Source organism: Otolemur garnettii, unplaced genomic scaffold (genome assembly GCF_000181295.1).
Source record: "Otolemur garnettii isolate 467f Iridium unplaced genomic scaffold, OtoGar3 scaffold00091, whole genome shotgun sequence".
Classification (NCBI taxonomy): Eukaryota; Metazoa; Chordata; class Mammalia; order Primates; family Galagidae; genus Otolemur; species Otolemur garnettii.
Window position 1 is genome coordinate 5,466,670 of NW_003852486.1, and position 14,230 is coordinate 5,480,899.

The 14,230-nt window shown below is 41.3% G+C and overlaps 1 protein-coding gene and 1 pseudogene across 1 annotated transcript in view; both read left to right on the plus strand.

Moving 5' to 3' along the window:
* ADAR (adenosine deaminase, RNA specific) overlaps nucleotides 1-14,230 on the plus strand; it is a 62,728-nt gene that overhangs the window by 1,968 nt on the left and 46,530 nt on the right. The window lies entirely within an intron of this gene.
* LOC100941057 lies at nucleotides 12,497-13,127 on the plus strand (annotated as a pseudogene).

Below are 14,230 nucleotides of genomic sequence, written 5' to 3' on the forward strand. Positions count from 1 at the left end.
AACATCTCAAATTGTCCAGTGATACCTTATCTTTTATTTTACATTTTACCCAGCCTTGTCCAGATGTGAATCGAGATCTGGCCTTTTCACCCAAAGGAAAGGCTCATGGGCACACAATGCTGGGATCCTGGGCACACAGTAGGTATTTGGGAAATGCTTGTGGAGAGAAGAAAAAAATCTTAAGGCATTGTTTTTTCTGCCAGAAAGAAGCTCAGTGCTTGTTACACAAAAGGTTCCTTAAGCTGGCCTGTTTTTATACTATAACATGCTGTAATACTGTTAGCATCTTTCTGCTGCATGGATTTAAAGATCTAAAGCTTGGTTTCAGACTAAGATTGCTATTATTATCTGTGACCAACTGATTAAAGTTTTCAAATATGTGAACAACAGAATCTGAGCTTTTGGGCTTCTATACTGCTCTCTTGAGATATGGCAGTTTGTTTTGCTATAACATCTGTTAGACTTGGACCTTAATAATAGATACAGCCGATCGAGTTTCTGGAGAGCACCAGATGATTGCTTGGCATCAGGAAGAAAGAGTTCAAAATATTGTGTGTCTCAAAATTAAATATTTGGGAAAGGTCTGTGACTGGTTGTATTTCTAGTAGGAATAGGAAACTTGTTTTAAACAGATTATATTCTTGGTGTTTTTGATCAACTATTCTGTATCACTTCTCTGTTTAGCAATGAGTTAGGACTGAATAGTGAACTATTAGGAGCATATAGCTTTGTATAACCCATTCATATGGACTGTAACTTATACGTACCCCATCAGTTCCTTCACTCAAGGAACTCCAGTTGCTGTTTCTGTACACTCCTTGATACTTCCATCTTTGTCAGACTTAATGGGAGACACTCTCTGACATCTATCTTCCCTTTCCCTCTGTACCACTCCTTGCCTCACACAGTGAAACTCTTTTCCTAAACAGATGTATATTAGGTGGCACCCGTAGCTCAGTGTGTAGGGCCCCAGCCACATGCACGGGGGCTGGCCGGTTTGATCCCAGCCTAGGCCTGCTAAACAACAATGACAACAACAACAAAAAATAGCTGGGAGTTGTGATGGGCGCCTTTAGTCCCAGCTACTTGGGAAGCTGAGGCAAGAGAATCACTTAAGCCCAAGAATCTGAGGTTGCTGTGAGCTGCAACTCCATGGTACTTTACCCAGGGCAACAGCTTGAGACTCTTGTCTCAAAAAAAAAAAAAAAACTATATTAATTTAGTTGTAAATGGCAAAAACACAATGTAAACTAAATTAAACAAAATAAAGGTTTTATTCCCACCTCCCTTCCATTGTTTGACTAGAAAGTCCAAAGGCAGGCTTCAGGTGTGGCTGGACCCTGGGGCTGCAATGTCATGAGGGTCTCCTTAGCCCTGCCTTTGTCTGCTCTTTCCTATTGGCCTTATTCTCTACTACTGCTTTCTTTACACATACTGAAAAATGAGTCCGGAGCCTATAAACTGTGGCTCTCTTCTGGCATTGTAAACTAATCGCTGTGGACAAGGATGGGCACAGGGATACCATGATTGGACAGGTCTGCATCCCATACTTACTCTTGGGACAAAGAAGTAAACTGCTCCTTCGCAACCATGCGTGATGGAGAAGTGCAGAAATACTAGGCTAGCAGAAACCTAGGTGAGTACTGCATGTGTGTGTATGCATGTACATGTGTGCTGGCAGGTGTTCCTCATACCTCACTTGAGAAGCCTTTCCCGAACTTTCCAACTGGACTGAATTCAGCTGTTTTTTTGTTTTTGTTTTTGTTTTTGTCAATCACACATTGTTACTCTTTTGTGCCATCCACCAGTTGCTCTCTCCTTCCCACTCCTTTGCATCTGCTGTTGGGTTGCCCTTCCTGATCCTTTTGGATCCAGGTCATGCTTCTTCCCCAGAAATCTCCCTTGACTCTGCCTTTCAATATGTTAGGCGCCCTTTCTCTCTGCCTCTGTAAACATCTGAGTACAGCACTTTTGTAGATCTTACTTCCACTTGATAATTGCTCTGTTTACTGGTCAATTTTTCATTAGACTGAGAGCCCCTTGAGGACAGTGATAATCTTTGCTTTGTATTCCTTACCTCTTACCTTAGCTAGCATTGTTTTTTTTTCATACTACTTACAGACAGCTGAGTTGTATGTTTATTTATTTATTGCCTGTCTCATTAGAAAGTCAGCTTCATGAGAACAGTGAGAAAAAGAATTTGCTTTGGTTGTTAGCAAAGTGAAACAAAACTATATCTTGGGGCCTAGAATAGTGAGTGGCAAATAGTATGTGCTCAGTAAATGACTATTGAATGAATGAATGAAAACATGCCTGCAGGAAGGAGATGCTGGATGTCATATTGGTGAGGTTCCAGTCTGCATGCTCACACAGTGTTCACATCAACATCTACAACCTGAGCACTGTCCTGTCATCCCAGGAAGACAGGACCTACCTCCCCAGGTAACTCTGCACAGATCAGGTCCAAGGTGACACTCAAGGACATTCCACCTTGTGTGAGGTTTCACTCCCATCAAACCTTTCTAAATGTTGATACATATACATTGTATGTTAAGGCCTTTTTCATATTTTGAGGCTTTTTTCTTAGAGCATTTATTTTGCTTGAGCACTTAACAATGTACCAGGTACTGTTCTAAGCCTTCTGTAAATAACTCATTCTTGATCTGGAGTTTTGGGACCAAGGGTTATGAACTTTGAAACTTCTTTTCTCCTCTGCAGGCAGTTCCTCTCCCTCTCCAGAAGTGGAGCTACCCGACGTGCCCTCCTCTGCCCCCCCCCCCACCTTTCCCCAGGGTTTTACAGTCACAGCTAGTAAATAGAATGTATGGCATCCTGTCACTGTTATCTGGTTAGTTGTATACATGTATTGTGACTTGTCTATAGGGTCAAAAGATGGGGGAGCAATACCCCTTTCTTTTTTAGCAACAAAAAATTGTCATTGTAGAGAGTCGAGGTGATAGGGTTATTATTTAATCCCACACTCACCCCCATCTTTAAGCAGTGCTCTTTCTAATGCTGGGTGTTGCTTTGTTTCCTAAACATGAGTCCCACTTCCCACAGCAGAGCCTGAGCACTGGCTTTGCTTCTCCACACCATGCCCCTCTCTCTAGAACTGGGGATTTTAACTGAAAAGGAAAATGGTGGCTGAATTGAAAATGTACATTTTGTATTATGATTATGTTTGAGTTGTTTTGTGTGTATTTTTTAGCCGTTTTTATTTACACTTTTAAAATTCTGACTTAATTTGTCTATTGTGTTTAAGTCCTTTCTGATTATACAAATGCTTTAAAAACATGAGTATGTGCTCATTGGAAAAAAAACAAAAAACTATTTACTATGAAAATTTTTGCATTTAATTTTGGTTTTGTCATTAAACACACAAAACCTATTTTTCATTCTTTTGTAAACAAATACTGTCCTTTTTGATTTCTTCCTTGTAAGCATAAATAGGTCTTTTCCTCATTGTGTATTCTAGTTTTGGGGGTAAACATTTTTACATGTGACTTTAAAAAGCTAATACTCAGTTTTATTTCACATTTTAATAAGATAGTTGATGAAAATATTTTGTAATATTTTAAATAAAATCAGTTTTAATTAGATAAATATCTATTATGTTAAAGATGTTTGCTATTGTACTTGTATAAACTTTTCCTTTTAATTTGTCAGAATATCAAAGCTTGTGCCATAAAACAGAGATTCAAATATATGTATAATACTCATAATTTTAGTGTTCTTAGCATTTCCATAAATTGCTTCATGAAAAGATATTTATGCGTGACTATCTGCTTTAAGAACACACTCTTGTCTGGCAAAGCACTTATCAGCACGTAGCCAGGATGATGGATTCAGGCTCTTCCAGTTCCCTTCCTCATCGTCTCCCTAAGACTCTTAGTTGGAATATAATTATGTGTGCCTTTCAGTGTATTTTCACAAAAACATATACCCATTTAATTATCACCCAAAGCAAGAAATAAAACATTCCATCACCTCAGAAGGTTCCCTGTCCTTTCTAGTCACCACTACCCGGAAAGCCAACGACTGGTGTCTGTCATTACCTGTTAGTTTAGCCTGTTCTCATATTCATGACAGTAGAATTACTTGGTATGTGCATGTGTGTGGTATGTATGTGCTGTGTGTGCATGTGGTGCATGCATGTGGTTTGTATGTATGTATAGTTTCTGCGTGTGTGGTGTGTATGGGTAGTACATGGGTGTGTGTATCTGCATATCTGGGTGTGTGGTGTGTGCATGTGTTTGTGGTATGTGCGTGCGTGTGGTATGTATTGTTTTGTGTGTATAGGATGTGAGTGCATGTGGGTATGTGTGGGGTGCATGTGCTATGTGCATATGGTCTCTTTCAGGGAGGCTCAGCCATGTCAGTGCCGGTCCTGTGAGCACATACCAGGTGGTTCATCAGGTAATGGACACTTAGGGTGTTCCAGTTTAGGGCTTTGAAGAATAAAGCTCTGTCCTTTTTTTTTTCTTACTGTTGTTATTGTGTTAAAACATAGGTAATATGAAATTCACGTATTAAACCATTGTTAGGTGTGCACAGCACAGTCCTGCCCAATGTATTTGCAGTGGGTCTTTTTCTTTGCCAACGCAGAACTCTGTGCCCGTTAAACAGCCTTCCTTCCCCAGCCCTAGTTTCTATGAATTCTCCCATAAGTCTTTTTATGGCCACTTTTTCTTACTTTCCTTAGGTAAGTACCCAGGAGTGTGATTGCTGATAAATTACTTTACCTACGGTTTTCCCAATGGATGTGCCATTTTACACTCCCACTAATGGTCTATGAGGGTTCTAGTCACTCTGTGTCTTGCCATCGTGGGCATTGTCTTTATTTTAGCCATTCCAATAGCTGTAAAAGTATCTTGTAGTTTTGTTGCATATTTTAATTATTTACATGGCTGTTCCCATTACTAGACTGTAGGCTTCATATGGTTCATGCTGTAAGTAGTCGTCTTTTTCTCTCATTAACCTTTCTTTTCTTACTTTGAGGGGCATACATGATTTTAAAAAAATTGAAAATTATAAAAACTGTTAAGTGAATAAAATCACAGGTTAGGCCACCTCTCAGGCATCATCACTAGTATAACATCCTGGTGTCTCATGCAGTGTTGTGTGGGTTGGCCCACAGATGGTGCATTTCCCCATGTTGGGTAATTGAGTAACTCCCGTGTCCCAGCCCTCTCCTCTGCCGTCCTCATAAATCACTTACAGTAAGGAACCCTTGTCACAGAGAGCCCCAATACATTTCTTTTTGTGGCTTCTGGCCTCACCTGTATCACATGTGTCACTGGCAAGAAGAGTGGGATCATCGAGACTGGCTTAGACCAGACCAACCAGATCCGCCCTCTGGGTCTGCGGAGGGCACCTGATCTTCTCAGAGGAAAGTGGATAGCCAGGGCTCGCTCTGGGAGCAAAGCAGAGGTCTAGAGAGCGGCCCGCATTGTCTGCCACTTTGAAGTGCTGTTTGAAAGCTGCAGTTGTTTGGTATTTGCAGCTTATGTTCTTCTACTTACTATGAAATTAATATCTCCTAGGCATTAACTCTTAGTAACTGTCCCTTTTTGTTTTATATAATTTATGACCGTATCAGACTCTACTTGACCATGTCTCCAGTTTTGAACTCTAAAGCTGTTTTCAGGTTTTTGCTATTGTAAATGATACTATGGTGAACATAAGTGTGGGTTCTAAATTTCAAACTATCTTCCTAAGGTTGATTTTTATGAGTTGTATTATTTTTACATTGATTAATAATTATGTGATAGTGTGATTACTTTGTGTGTGAACAAGGTCTGCTGCCAGGGCTAGGGTGCAGTGGCATCATTATAAATAAGCTCACAGCAACTTCTAACTCCTGGGCTCAAGCGATCCTTCTGCCTCAGTCTGCTGAGTAGCTGGGACTACAGGCATGTGCCACTATGCCCAGTTAGTTTTTTCTATTTTTAGTATAGACAAGGTCTTTCTCTTGCTCAGGCTGGTCTAAAACTCTTAGCCTCAAGTGATCATCCTGGCTTGGTCTCCCAGAGTGCTGGAATTACAGGTGTGAGCCACCGCACCTGGCCTCTACATTATTAATAATAAGCGGTTGTTGATTATTCACTGAAGTTTGATCTTATTTGAGGCTTTTGACATTCACTGTCCAGTTGCTTTGTAAAAAGTCGAACCTATCAGTTTCATCTAACACCAGTACAGCAGAGTGCTTGATTTTCCTTCTTCTCTCATTTTTTCCCTTTTCTACCTCCTCTTTTGTTCAGTTGATCATTAAGGTATGTTCACTTGGCAGATATTTGTGATGTACCTTCTACAGCCAAAGTACTGTGCTGGCCACAGGTACAGAGATGACCACTGTTCAGGCAAGACAGATGACTGACCAAATGTATCACTACAACTAGTTATCAGGTTATAAAGAAAGCCATGTAGGGCTATGGGTATTACAAGCTTTTTATGCCCTCTGGCTTAAGAACTGTACTAGAGGAGAAAACAGCCCCTGGTTTTATGATCCTGTGACTTGGCTTTTTCAAGGCTCTAGGAGTGTGACACAGCTGTCGGCAAACAGAACAGAAGGTGCTTTTGTGAAGTCTGGAGAGGGTGGGCTGGGCCTAGGTGGGGGACAGAAGGAGACCAGAGATGTTACAAGCTTAAGCCTCTCCCTAAGTAATGGGTAACCACAGGAAGGCGTAAAGAAGGAAGATGGCAGTGACCTAATCAGATTTTGAGAACATTTTGGAGGAGACCAAGGTGGATCCTCAGAATCTAAGATGAGATTATGAAGGTAACATGGGGAGTCCCCAGCCAGCATTAAGTAGTCTCATTTTTTAACTGCTAATTTCATGAATGAAATCGTAAATTGTACTGTATTTTCATGTCTTTATTTAGTGTGGTTAAATATTTTCCAAAATGTTTGACAGGAACTTGTGCTGCTTTTTTTGTGAATTGCGTGTTTATCAGCCACAGTTTTATTGGGGCAACACAAAGAGGACCCACTCTGGAACCATGTTGTCTGTGCCTGAGTCCTGCCCACTGATCACAAGCTGATCAGTGACCCTGGGCAGCACTGACTGTATTCTGCCTCAGCCACCTCCTCTTTGATGCGGGGATAAGTGCTAGTGCCCCTCTCTCATGAGGTGGTATAAGGGTGAAAGGAAGCCACAGTGTTGGCCCCATGGTGCTGCATGGCATTTGACCTAATGTACATGTCCGCCTTGAGCACATTTACACCTGCTAACTCTCGCCGGCGTCTGTGTTGTGACTTCAATTCCTGTATTTTTCACATGTTTATGTATATAGAGTTACATTTTTGAAAGCTCTTCAATGTAAACATTTTCAAACATATCACTTTTTTAAGTATAAAAATTTATCTGACTTGGCACCTTATAGCTCAATGGCTAGGGCGCCAGCTACATACACTGGAGCTGGCAGGTTCAAACCCTGCCCAGGCCTGACAAACAACAATGACAGCTACAAAAAAAAAAAAAAAAAAAAAGTAGCCAGGCATTGTTGGGGGGGCCTGTAGTCCCAGCTATTTGGGAGACTGAGGCAAGAGAATTGCTTCAGCCAAGAATTTGAGGTTACAGTGAGCTGTGATACCACAGCACTCTACCAAGGGTTACATAGTGAGACTGTCTCAAAAAAAAAAAACAAAAAAAAATTATTTGTGGTGAATAGTTACTCATCTCTTTCGTGATGTCTCCTGTTGCTGTGAAACAGATCAAGTTACACACACTGTTTTTTAGTGTTTTTATATAAAGTTTTTTAATCCTTTAATACATTTGTATTTTGTTTTGGCTTACAAATGTAAAGCAAGACTGTGGGGTTTTATTCCCCAAGGAGCCGGCCACTGACCCCACTTCCTCTGCTGAATATCACTTCTTCCCCTTGCTGTTGCTGTTGGCTCTTTACTTTTAGGTGCCTTAGATTTCTGCACGTTGTGGGTCTGTTTGGAGAAGAGTGGTCCTTTTCTGTTAGCTGGTAGCTCCATCCTTGTTTCATACTGTACTGCCTTGATTTACATAGCATAGCTGTCTTCTTTAAAAAAAGAAATGTTGGCAACTCTTGTTTGTTCTTGCATTTGAACTTTAGATTTTGTTAGGTACCTTACTCCTTACTGCTCCCACCTCATAGAAATTGCAGCATATCATTATTTAATTTGGCATTAATTAGGATTTATAAACTATTCAGCCATCACATGTGGAATTGGCATAGCCTTCTATTTGAGACATACATTCCTCAGTTGGGTGTGGTAGTATGCCCCTGCAGTCCCAGCTATTCAGGAGCCTGAGGCAGGAAGATCATGTTAAGCCCAGGAGTTTAAGGTTGCTGGGAGCTGTGATGAAGCCACTGCACTCTACCAGGGCAACAAAGCCAGATCTTATCTCAAAAAAATACATATATTCTTTGGCAAAGTTTTGTAACTTTTCACATGTAAGCGCTTAATATTTCTTAGTGTTATTCTTAGATGTTTTCTTTTTAAAAAGTTTTATTTGCTGTTAAGAATATAGTATTTTTCCCTACACAAGGAAACTATTGTGTTTTGTGTATTTCTTTTATATTCCTTGAGTGGCATATAAGGTTATGATCGCATCCTCAAATAATCTATTTTTTCTCCCCCCACCCTTTTTCTTTGAGAGACAGGGTCTCATTCTGTCGCCCAGGCCAGAGTGCAGTAGCCTCATCATAGCTCTCAGCAACCTCGATCTCCTGGGTTCAAGAAGTCCTACTTCAGCTTCCCAAGTAGCTGAGAGTACAGGCACATGCCATAATGCCCAGCTAATTTTTCTATTTTTTGTGTAAAGTCTAGTCTAGAATTCCTGGCCTCAAGTAATCCTCCCGCCTCAGCCTCTTGGAGTTGCTTAAGATCACAGGTGTGAACCATGGTGCCTGGCTTATTTTCCTTCCCTTTTTTAATAGTTTATGTATGTTTTATATTATAGTATATGTAAGACTTTCCATATATGCAAAACGTATTTAACATATACTTAATTGTGTGTTAAACACCATATTTATTTGATTCTAAGACCATTGAGCATAAGAATGTGTTACATGGGTGGACTTAGAAAACACTATATTAAATGTACATTGGAATTCATATTCCAGCATCAGAAATGTTAGAATGAGAAAAGCAGTGTATCTTAGAATTAAGAAAACAAGATAACAATGGTAATGGTAGTGTTGACAGAGCTGGATCTGAAGGGAGAGTAATAATTTAGGGGAAACAGTCCAGAGAGGGAGCAGCATATGGTGGAGGGAGCCTGGCAATTTAGAGAAGGGAAAGAATGTGCAAAGAGGCTGGGGCATCGTGTGAGGAGGGAGGAGGAGGGCAGAGCCAGGCCAGACCCCTGAGCCACCATGTGAAGATTGTTGCCTTTATCTTAAAAGCACTTGGGAAGCTATTGAAGTGGGATTTTTTTTGTGTATAATGTAAATACTTGATATGCATTCATGTAAGTCATGGCAATACAATGATGAAACAAATACTCATGAACCCAAAACCCTTCCCTGAACCAGAGCCCTATCTCCACTGCTATAGCCCCTTTTGTCCCTTCCTAGATCCCATCTCTGTGTCTCTTGTAATTTTCTTGAATTCCATGACATGATCAGATTTTATAATAGCTTGCAGAGATCATTCAGGCAGTATCAAGAGGAATAGGTAGGAATAAGACCAGAGTATATTCATGGAAGCCATATAGAACACAATCACAAACAAAGGTTGCCTATATTTTATTTCATTTCCTTGGAAAGTTATTTCTTTTATATACATAAGATTTATTTTCATCATTTAAAAAAAATCAATGGCACCTTTCTGGGAAAAAATAAGATCTGATAAAAACAAGAAGCTCTAAAGCTGCTAGACAGTAATCAGAAGCCTGTACTATTTGTTTGGCTTAACTAAACCGTGGACGTTGTGTCTGTGTCCTTTATTTCCAAGCCTGTTTCAGCCAATTGTTGTACCCAAATGCAGAGCTCCCCAGACTGCTGGCTAGTACCCTAGCAGTTCTGAACTGATTTGCACTGTCTGATTTGCACTGCCTGGTAGGGATGGTGCACTGCCCATTATGCTAAAAAAAAAATTTACCAAGAAATTGAGCCGGCTTGGCACCTGTGGCTCAAGTGACTAAGGCACCAGCCACATACACCTAAGGTGGTAGGTTCGAATCCAGCCTGGGCCCGCCAAAACAACAATGATGGCTGCAACCAAAACTAACCACGTGTTGTGGCGGGTGCCTATGGTCCCAGCTACTTGGGAGGCTGAGGCAGGAGACTCGCTTGAGCCTAGGAGTTGGAGGTTGCTGTGAGCTGTGATGTCACAGCGCTCTACCCAGGGGGATAGCTTGAGGCGCTGTCTCCAAAAAAAAAAAAAAGAAAGAAAGAAATTGAGCCATGGGCAGCACCTGTGGCTCAGAGGAGTAGGGTGCTGGCCCCATATACCGGAGGTGATGGGTTCAAACCCAGCCCCAGCCAAAAACTGCAAAAAAAAAAAAAATCGAGCTATTTCCTGTGGCTGTCTGCCCTAACAAACTACCAGGAACCGGGGCCTACAACAGCAGAGGTGTGTTCTCGCATAGTTCTGGAGGCTGGAGATCTGAAGTGCATCCCTGGGCTGAGCCAGCAGGGCCTCCTTTGGAAGGCTCTGACAGAGAATTCTTTGCTACTTCAGGTTTCTCTACCCTGTATTCACACAACCTCACCTTTCAGCATATAGATGGAAATTTTTGTGAACTTGTCAATACTGAAAAAAATGCTTTAAAAAATGAATTAGAAATGGTACAGCCTTATTAATTCCCTTTAGGAAAAAGAGCCTATAAACACCTAGACATGCCTCTGTCAATTCCAAGAAAATCAGTCTGCTGAAAGTTCTATAAAAGGCCTCAGTCTCACTCCTCTCCGTCCCCCACCTCCAGCTCTATAGCAGCCTGAAGACAGCAGAGCATATTTCCTCTAAATTCTATTAAAATGAGAATGCTAAGAGAAAAAAGTAAATTCAACATATTGGTTGTTTGGTAAATTAGTTTTCAGCAAATTGACTGTTGGTAAAATCAGCCTGCTTCCCAAGGAGACACTGCAGAACTTGGGGGCAGAGGTTGCCTTCAAGCCTGCCTAGGACAGGACTGCAGTTGTCCCCTCTGCCTCCTACAAGCCTTGGCAATGGAGGAATTGCTCTTGTAGGAAGCTGGAACTGACTGTAGCCACTTACAGGTCGAGGCCTGGGAAGAAGAAACAAGTCCCCCCTCTGGGTCCTAAGTAGATGGAATCCAAGTGTGGGCCAGTAGACGAGCCTACTTGCTGACCACAGGTAGACCAGAAGTCACTCAGATGCTGCATGCAAGACCAGTCTAGCATAGGAGAACAGTTTAAGAATGTTAGTTTTTTTTTTGGCTTGGTGCCTGTGGCTAAAGCGTCTAAGGCACCAGCCACATACACCTGAGGTGGTGGGTTCAAATCCAGCCCAGGCCCACCAAACAACAATGATGGCTGCGACCAAAAAAATAGCCGGGCGTTGTGGCAGGCGCCTATAGTCCCAGTTACTTGGGAGGCAGAGGCAGGAGAATCGCTTAAGCCCAGGAGTTGGGAGGTTGCTGTGAGCTGTGATGATATAGCACTCTACACAGGGGGACAGCTTGAGGCTCTGTCGCAAAAAAAAAAAAAAAAAAAGTTTTTTTGTTTCGGGTTTTGTTTTTTAGTTAGTTTCTTAATTCTGTTGTCCAGGCTAAAGAGCAGTAGTTATCATCACAGTTCACTGCAACCTCAAACTCCTGGACTCAAGCAAACCTCTTGCCTCAGCCTCCCGAGTAGCTGTGACTACAGGTATATACCACCATGGCCAGCTAATTCTTCTATTTTTTGTAGAGACGGGGTTTTGGTATGTTGCTCACCCAAGTGATCCTCACACCTTGGCCTCCCATAGTGTTAGGATTACAGGTGTAAGCCACCACACTCTCCAAGAGTGTCAGGATTTAATACATAAAAACATAAGTTGTATAGGGTTACCTTGTGGGGTAGTTATAAGACTGAATGTATATTTACTGGTTATATAGAGAAACATGGTAAATATTCCACACAGACCTGTTAGCCATTGCTATCAGTATTGTTTTAACATTATACATAATACTCACATATCTTTATTATGTGATCATAGTATGAACTAACTCAATGTCTGGCACATACAGGTAGTTGATAAATAACCACTTTTTTCTTTCTTACTAGATATTTTATTTTGCCAATATATATGACATGCACTTTTTTGCCCAAATTTTTGAGGGAAAATTAAGAATGTATATTATACATGGGTAGTATTAATTGCATATCTACATACATACTCTTGTGTTTTGTAATTATTTGTTACATTAAATTTCTTATGCCATAATATGTTAAAAAATAAATGCTAAAATTCCTTTCTAATGCAAAAAACAGTAACTAAATATAAACAAGTAAAGATTTGAATTAAAAAATTAAAACAGGGTGGCTGGTGGGGCAGGAGGGCTGACTGGTCCTCATGGCTGCCGCTCTGGAACCAGGCAAGCCCAGGAAGGGGAAGCCTTTAAGCTCCTAGGAATTTTAGATGTTGAAAACATTCCCTATGCACAGGTTTTTTTTTTTGTTTTTTTTGTTTTTTTTTTGAGACACAGCCTCAAGCTGTCCCCCTGGGTAGAGTGCCCTGGCATTACAGCTCACAGCAACCTCCAACTCCTGAGCTCAAGCGAGTCTCCTGCCTCAGCCTCCCAAGTAGCTGGGACCACAGGCACCCGCCACAACGCCCGGCTATTTTTTGGTTGCAGCCGTCGTTGTTTGGCGGGTCCGGGCTGGGGATTCGAACCCGCCACCTTAGGTGTACATGGCTGGCGCCTTAGCCGGTTGAGCTATAGGCGCCAAGCCACACAGGTTTTGATATTATATAGTTCATTAGGATCTGTCGTGGCTGGCCTTGGACATTTTTTGTTAACTATGTTGAAGTAGGAGGATTCATCTTGGTGACTTTAGGATGATGGTTCCATTGTAGGTATAATTATGCAAAGCAGAGAATCTAAGAAAGAGTTGCCAGACAAGGAATTAAAAATAAGATATTATATGAAAGCACCCTTCTTGATCCTGAAACAAAACAAACCAACAGCAACAGCAGCAATTAAGCAATCTAAGCATAGAAAAATCAATGTGAACTAAGCTGAGATTAACCACATAAAGCATTTTATGTACAGTAAGCTGGCAATCTTACAGTAAATAAAGTACGTGTAAGTTTTAAAAAATTAGGACAAGTTTTTTTTTTTTTTTCCTGGAAGTATGGGTGAAAAATGTGGGTACAAGACAGGGCGCAGTGGCTCACACCTATAATCCTAGCACTCTGGGAGGCTGAGATGGGTGGGTTGCCTGAGCTTAGAGTTCTAGACCAGCCTAAGCAAGAGTGAGACCCCATCTCTACTAAAAATAGAAAAACCAGCCAGGCATTGTGGTGGGCACCTGTAGTCCCAACTTCTGGGGAGGCTGAGGCAGGAGGATCACTTGAATCTAAGAGTTTGAGGTTTCTGTGAGCTGTGATGTCACTGCACTCTACCCAGGGTGACAGAGTGAGATTCTGTCTCAAAAAAAAAAAAAAAAAAGTGGCAAAATACAGTAATTTACTGGATTGGGTACAGTAAATTGCTTTTGGAGACTTCTGTTTCTATAGGGGTACCTGAAGCATTTCTGGCTTTCTTATAACTTCAAAAGCCAGTTCTGATCATTAACATCAGTGGGATATATACATCAGCATAAATAATGATGTGGAGCACTACTCAGTCAGTTGGGCAACTCAGTGGTGTCTATACCAAAAACATTACTGGTTATAAAAGCAAGAAGGGGCCACGGGCCAGTGGCTCATGCCGGTAATCTAACACTCTGGGAGGCCAAGGTGGGTGGATGGCTTGAGCTCAAGACTTCAAGACCAGCAAGAGCAAGACTGCATCTCTACTAAAAATAGAAAAATTAGCTGGGCGTTGTGTTGTGGCAGGTTCCTGTAGTCCCAACTACTAGGGAGGCTGAGGCAAAAGGATTGCTTGAACCCAGGAGTTTGAGGTTGCTGTGAGCTAGGATGAGGCCACAGCTTTTTGTCCTGGGCAACAGAGCAAGACACTGTCCCGCCAAAAAAAAAAAAAAAGGAAATGGGGTTATTCTAAGAGGATATCATAATTTTTTTTCTTTTTTCTTTTTTTTTTTTGTGACAGAGTCTCACTATGTCACCCTCAATAGAGTGCTG